Raw genomic sequence first — 8308 nt, 5'->3', positions numbered from 1 at the left:
GAGAATTTACTCTCATTGCCTTGTTGTTTACATCTCAGTTCTTCTGTGTTTAGCCTGCTTGTGCCTATAAGTGTGAATGTCTCTCCGGTAATCTTTCAGTAATTGTTGGTATTATCATACAGTATGTTTTGTCATTCATCTGAATGGCAGCTATTGGCTAAGCTATCTGTAGGAATTAAAATATGAAAAAATGGGCATCAGAGTACATTGTGTTTGCTGCTCAAGAGGGAACACAGAATTGTTTACAATAGAATCCTAAATCATTTTTTTTTGTCATGTAGCTGAAATGTACTACTTGTGCTCAAATAAATAATTTATACTATACGTTTCTGCTTATTTTACAATTAAAAAATGAGTGAAACCTTCAGTACGTGTGGTCATCAGATTTCTACTCTACAAACAAGGAGAGGGAAAAAAAACACAAGACATTGTCTCAGAAAAATAATTCCAGAAATAAAATTTTGCATGATATTGGCATCAAATTCAAAATATATACTCAGGAGATGTGTAGCTTTTGATCTATTGCTTTTCTGTGTTGCTCCAGAACAAATTTCACATATTTGTTTATGAATTAATAAAATGTTTAGTGCGGTGATTTTTTTTTACATTACTTAAGCATCTATAACTTTTTTTCATTTTGAGCATTATAAACTCTATGATGAATAACAAAGCCCAGAATGTCTTCTTTCCAAAGATACATAAACTTTGAATGTAGACCAAATTATTCAGCAACTGTAAATGTTTTAACTTTGGAAGATGATTTTTAAGAAAGTGCCTCTGACGGTGAGGGAGAGAAGGACATCAACATAGCCTCAGAAAACTTTTTACAGTAATCTCATTTTGCATGCTATCATCATCAAATTTAAAATGTAAACATATGAAATACTTGGCTTTTCTAGGACATTACATTAATGTTTTCCTGTGTTTCTATATGGAAAACTAAAATTAAACACAATAAAAAAAAAATCCTCATAACTTCATAATGTATAAATTTTTATTTTTTTAACATATAACTTCTCCTTTTACCACAGTAAAGCTCAAAGTGTCTTCTTTCCAATGATGATAAATTTGTGTTTGTAGCTTACTGGAGCAAGGAACTGTTACTATTTAAAGTTAGGTTGGTGTAAATCCCCAAAATTGAGTGCTGGCTAACAGGTTAAACTTATGCTGAAGGAAGAAAATTAGCGGAGGAACTCAACGCTGTGAAAGGAGGGGGAGAGGGGGGAGAAGTGGGAGTAAAGGTATGGGGGGGGGGGTGGGGATGGGGGGTAGCAAAAGCGCTCGGCGCTGTAATAAAAGAAAAGAAGGGGCGCATAAATGCCAGAAGGGAGATAGAAAGAGGGACGGAGGAACTCAACGTCAGAAAGAAGAAAAGTTAAGAGTTTTTCTTTTTTTTTTTTTAGTGGCCGGGGAGGGGAAGTGATTGACTCCTGCGGGAGTCGAAGCTCAGGGTAACTCCTGCAGGAGTTAGAGCTGTGGGGGCAATACTCTTGCTGGAGTCTGGAAGAATGGGGGGTAGTGAAGACTCTAGCGAGAGGTGGCCGTGGCATGATTCCTGCGGGAATCGAAGCTCGTTTTAGTCACTCCTGCAAGAGTTAGAGCTGGGAAATGATGGCCTATGGAAAAGAAAGAGAGTAGCGGATGAACTCAATGCTAGAAGAAAGATAGTATTGCGACTGAACTGGTCGCTAAAAAGAAAAGAAGCAGAGGAACTCGCGCTGAAAAGATAAGCGGGGGGAGGGGAAGAGATGGGAAACGGAAAAGGGGATTAGAAAAAGGGGGACGGAGAGCGGCATTACTCAACGCTGAAAGTAGAAATAGAAGGGGCTATTAAATGCCGGAAGGTAGATAGAAAGAGGGGCTGAGGATCTTGAGGCTGGAAAAGGTAAAGGGTTGGGGGGGGGGACTAGTGTCTGGGGGGGGGAGAAGCGTGGGGCGATCACTGCGGAGATCAGAGCCGTGGGGGGGCAGGGTCTAGCAAGAGATGGGAGGAAGGGGGGGGCGGTGAGGGCTCTTGCTAGCGAGTGGCTGCTAAGGGTTGGGCTGGGGATGGGCTTGGCAGGACCCCTGCGGGGGTAGAGGTTGAGAGTAACTCCAGGGAGTTGGAGTGGAGGAGGGCAGGTAATGCAGGGGAAGCGGAGTATAGCTCGCGCTTGAGAGAGGAGAATATGAAAGGTAGCTAAGAGGCTACTTAGAGGGAAAATAGGAAGAAATGGCAGAGTCGTGCTCATGCCCTTGAGCTCCGGTGGTTGGGTGTCAGCTGGAGAGGATCAGCTGGGCTTCCTTGAGATGGTAGTGGCTGAGGTGGATGTATGGTTTGAAGGCTTCGGAATACCATCGTCCGGGGATCTGAATCTGTCGTTGGGAGAACCCATGGTGGGCGGCTGTGGTGGCTGCCCCAATTCTGGATGAGTGGCTGGAGAATAGTTCTGGGGGGAATCCTGAGTGTACATAGCGTCGACGTTGCGGGCTGTGTTTGTGGAAAGGTATCCGTAGCGTAGTGTGATAAAGCGGGTGGCTTTGGGCAATATCATTTCTGTATAGTGTGTGACTGGTGTTGGATGGGGATCCGCCTCTGGAGCCAGTTGCCAAAACTTCTGGAAAAAGAAAAAAGACAGAGTCAGCCATTGATTTTTTTTTTTAATACATGATACATGACCTGATACATGTTTAGCAAATATACAAAATGTTTATTGGCTGTAGTTCAAGCTTAGCGCCTTAATGGCATGAGAACGCCCCTTAATGATGCATTGGACAGCCGCTTCAGTGTCGCAGTGTACGAGGATGCTAGATACAGCCCATTTGTTGCCCCGCAAGATGGCCATGATGGTATATAGTTCAGAAGGGGATGATTGTTGGTTGAGGATTTCGAGCATTTGAGTGGGCCATAGTGAAGTGAACCCGCACCCTTGGTAATATCCCCCGAAACCACCTGAAGGGGCTCAATAAAGAAAATAGATTACATATTGGGGGGTGGATTGAGAGATTGAAATTTGAGGTTAGTTCAGAACATCTCAAAAATCACAAGCCTAGTGTGAACATGTCAGATTTGGCTGTGTGAGTGGAATGTATCCTTTATGAAGAGTGTGAATGTATTTGGAACGGATGTGGAGTGTAATAGGTTGGATGGGGGTCAGCTTCTGGAGCCAGCAGTCATGATCTCTGAAATTGAAAAACAAACAGAATTAGAAATCTAATTTTTACAACATAATACATGTATTGCAGACATGAAATTGTTTTAGCTGATATCCATGCGAGGCATCTTATAAAGGGGATGGGCGACAGTAAATGGAAGCGCCTTAGTTAATGCATGGCCCAATAGCTTTGTTGACACGATATGTAAGGATGGTAGGGGTGGCCGTTCGTCCGCCGCGGCATGGCAGATGGATGAAGAGCTGAGGATATGGGGTGTGGCTTGTCTGGTAGTCCTGAAAACCTGTTACCTCTTGAAGACTGAGCAAGTAAAGTGATAGTGAAGTGGAGTTTAAACTTATATTTATAACAGTCAAGTGGGAATTTTGTTTCTTTACCGTTTTTTTTTTTTTTTTTTTCTGACATCCAACTGACTTGCTATATAATCTTGTATATCAACACATGAGTCACTGGCGTATTACAATTGGACTTCTGTGCTTGATGGCATAATGTTTTCCAATAGCTGGCTAATATTTACTGGTTGGGTATTAATCTTTTCAGAAGTTAAATGGCTATTGATGTTTTTATTTTATTTATTTTTATTTTTTAAATTATTATTATTTATTACTTAATTAAATTATTTATTTAATTAATGAATTAATTATTATTATTATTATTAATTTATTAATTTGTTTATTTATTATTTATTTTATATGTTTATTTATTTATTTATTTATTTATATATATATAAATATATCAATTGCCAACATCAAACTTTGTAAGACTTAAAAGCGATGTCACCACTTAGAAAAACTGTAAATGGAATGTTAGTAATGGCTTTACTTTAATTTATGAATAACATTTGTTGTAATCTTAACTTAATTCACAAGCGTGTCTGGCAAAATTCATTCATAAGGTCTTAGCAAGAGAGTCGAGAGAGAGGGAGGAACCATCTCCAGTTATTTAGAGCTCATTGCTTGAAGCTTGTAGGTTGAAGCTTGTAGATTGAAGCTAGTAGGTTGAAGCTTGTAGTGTTTGTAGTTGCGGAGCAGAGCTTTCTTCATGACGAAGATATTGAGATGAGAAAAGTCTGGTTATTTATAGTGAGTTAAGGATCGTCTGATAGGATAATCAGTCATTAGCTAAAGTTGGAACAGCTGTGAACAATCATAAGCACGTGATCCTCTCGAAATTTGTTTATGAATAAACTTCACTTAGTGCGGTGCAGTTTTTTTTTACATTACTTAAGCATCAATAACATTTTTTCAGTTAGAGCATTATAAACAATAGATGAAGGATAATAAAGCCTAGAGTATTTTCTTTCCAGTGATACATAAAATGTGAATGTAGACCAAATCATTCAGCAACTGTAAATGTTTTAGCTTTGGGAAAATAATTTTTGATAAAGTGCCTCTGACGGTGAGGGAGAGAAGGACATCAACATAGCCTCTGAAAACTTTTTAAAGAAATCTCATTTTGCATGCTATCATCATCAAATTTAAAATATGAATTCACAAAATATTTGGCTTTCAAGTCAACTTTTTATATTTTTTTTAACATGTAACTTCTCCTTTTACCACAGTAAAGCTCAAAGTGTCTTCTTTCCAATAGTACATAATTTGTGTTTGTAGCTTACTGGTGTCAGGAACTGTTACTATTAAAAGTTAGGTGGGTGTAAATCCCCCAAAAAATTGATTGCTGGCTAACAGGTTAATTAAAAAGTTATTAGAAAATTAAGCTAATACACAATATTCAATCGCTGGAGTAAAATACTAATCTAGTGTTATACATTTAATACACATAAAATTTTTTATTAAATATAAAGATGTATTATTGCCTATAATAACTATCTAATATTTCCTACATTATAAATAAATCCATTATATTTACACCTGTATAATTTAGATCGTTCAGCAAGGCCAGCAATCAACTATGTGCTATACTGAATATGTCAGATAATAATGACTGATCATCTATGATGACTGATAGAAAACTGTTCAGTCTATTATATTGAATGGCGATCGGACACAACGCTCCCCATTCCCCTGGTTGGAGCTAAAATCTGCAGGACAGCGGCCCTCCAGGAAAGTTTAGTGACCCCTGCTGTCAACTGTAATAATGTATGGAGATATCTCTGTAGACAGATTGCATTTAATTTCAAGTTCAGCATTAGAATCTTAAAATGTCAGCAAAATCAGCTGTTTTGCCATCACTTGAGACATTACGCTAGAGAATCATTTAAAGACTAGCTCTAAAGTGACGTTGATGAATTAGTAACGGCTTCTGCTGTTCTGACGTCAGCTGCATTTGTGAATAAAGGATGGAAGAAAGTAGTTCGTAATACAAAAAGGGTTTTTAGAATCCTTGTTTAATTCTCTTTTTTATGTACATGTTGTATAAATGTAATATCTCACTATATGGCTGTCTATCAGCACTGTTGGGACACAAAGGCACCCAGCCTGCCCCCTCGTGGCACGCACGCCTCTCATCAGTGCTGATATACAGCCATACCGTACTGCTAAAAGTCTGATATTGCTCATGAACTGTTTATATAATATATATTATACATATTATTTCGGCTAGAATAAAAGCAGTTTTAAATTTTTTAAAAACTATATTAGGGACAAAATTAATTCACCATTTTTTTTTTGATAATCTACAGAACAAATCATTGTTAAACAATAACTTGCCCAATTACCCTAACGTGCCCAGTTAACCTAATTAACCTAGTTAAGCCTTTAAATGTCACTTTCAGCTGTATAGAAGTGCCTTGAAAAATATTTAGTCAAATAATATTTACTGTCATCATAGATAAAATAAATCAGTTATTAGAAATGAGTTATTAAAACGATTATGTTAATAAATGTTTTGTGTGGCTGATTATGATACATTGAAATAAAAAAACAGACTGTCTGCAAACATCGAGTTGCCGTCGAGATGATCGACACAATATAACAAATGTATTTTTTTATGTTTTGGTATCGGAATTTCATTGTAATGATGTAAATATACTATTTTCCTGTGAAATTATGTTTTTGAAGGTGAGGGTAAATGTTTCTTGTGTGGTTAGTTATGTGGGTTGAGGTGAAGGTAAGATAATTTTTTAATCTTCGAGTGACTGTCAAATGTAATTTTTTAATGTTAGCTGTCGGATTTTTGTATTGTATTTATTGCAGGGATATGGCATGCCTTTTGTCTGTGATGCAGTTAGATAGCAGTGGTGAAACTCAATTACAATCTCGGGTTAATTTAGTCCACTACTAAATAGAAAACCAGTCCAGGTTTTATGCCCGAGAATGTCCCAAAAGCCTCCTAAACACCCATCAAATGAGTACTCCAACTCCGGGTGAAGGAGAAGGTACACCTCTCAACTACTGTTACCCTTATCAGTATCACTATAAGTGTACCACAAAATGCACCAGCTCTCTAAGGGATTCCACAGCAATCTACCACAAAATCCTGTGAATCCACCGGCGCCTTCCATTCACGTCTGAATGAGAACCAAAAAAGTTCCGTTACTACCCACTACTTCACAGACAATCCCTAGTCTATAATTTTTAAATCTTCCTACCTTCATTTTGTAGATTGATCAATGGTGTTACCAGTATACAAGTGCCACGCGTCCTCCACCAAAACTGTAGGGATAGTTTACAGTTTAACCCAAAGAATGACCAGTCTGGTAGATGAAGAAGAGCCGGAGTCAGAGATTTAAAAAAAAATAAATTAAGTTTACTGAAGATAGTTTGCAGTTTCATTCGCAGAAGCCAGCTTCAACACTCTCAATGAGTTCCTAGGCCGCTCTGCTTACAATCACCAATCAATAACAATTATACTCTCACATAACGTCATTAACTGCGTCATACATAAAGGTGTTCTAACCTGATTGGTTAAAACACAGATAGACTAGGAACATTTCCACGTGAGGTTCGTGCGTACAATTTTGAACAATATCTAAACATAAACGTCAGACACCCTTTAGACTGATTAGAGCTGACTCCAGACCTGTGAAACGGATCAACAATCAAATAGAACACACACACTTTAATTATAATCTGTTTCTAATTTATAATCTGAGTGTACCGTCAGCCGTCTTTATCAAAACTGGTTAAAAACTGGTATAATCTACATTCAGGCAGTTATATTCTTACTACACAAAGTCTATCTTGAATAAAAAGTAGAATCACTTTAAAAGATTTAACCGTAAAACTATAGCAAAATCACTTTAGACATTTTAGACAGTATTATCTCCTAGAAATAACAATAGAAACAGTTGTTTCCAGTCCTCAGTTCCACTCAAGATCTCCATGACCTCTGACCTAGTTTGCTGGCTCCTGAAAATAGGTATAAAGAGACTGGCAAATGCACTGAACATTCTTATATTAAGCAATGTGTTAACTTATTCATTAATTAAAATCAATTCACAGTTAAATACTAAAAAACAGGATGATTAAAAGGATAAACGTTGGTGCATGATGAGATGGACTGGAAAGCAGAAAATCTGAATCCTTCATTATGTACACCTGGCAAATGATAATAATTGATATACTGTTTTATCTGTAGAACGATGTTTGAAGTGTGAAGATAGATAGTCCTTCTGTGGTTAATCATGGTTAATGAAATGCGAGTGGCCATCTAACTAATGACGCATTGTGTTTGACTATGGGATAAAAGGGTGGAGTGAGAGGATTTTGTCACACACTGAGGAAGGCATTGTGCCAAAACGTTTGTGTCTTTAAATCACCCAAATAATGTAAAAAGAAAAAAGAAAAACAGTACGAAGTAATTTCTTGATGAGTGCGAATCATTACCTTTTGTATAAATGTGTTGAAAAAAAATCTTCTCTCCGTTAACAGAAAATGGTGAAAAAATTAAACAGAGCGAATAATTCAGGGGGGCTAATAATTCTGACTTCAACTATATGGGGTGTAATGGTTAACAGAAATCATATATATATTCTAATGGGTCATCTTCTGTGGTAACTAATGTCATTTGATTTATCCCAAAACTTTTATCATTTAAACTTGTAATATAGTACATCAGTATTCATGCATCTGGAGTAATGCAACAGTTACTTATCACTTTGAGTGCTTGTATCAGTTGAAAGTTATATTGTGTCGATTAAATGAATTCTCTGTAATTTCAAATGTAATGTGAGTTGCATTTTAAAATGGGATCA

Source organism: Danio rerio, chromosome 18 (genome assembly GCF_052040795.2).
Source record: "Danio rerio strain M-AB ecotype USA chromosome 18, GRCz13ab, whole genome shotgun sequence".
NCBI classification, from domain to species: Eukaryota; Metazoa; Chordata; class Actinopteri; order Cypriniformes; family Danionidae; genus Danio; species Danio rerio.
This window is presented reverse-complemented; position numbering follows the sequence as displayed.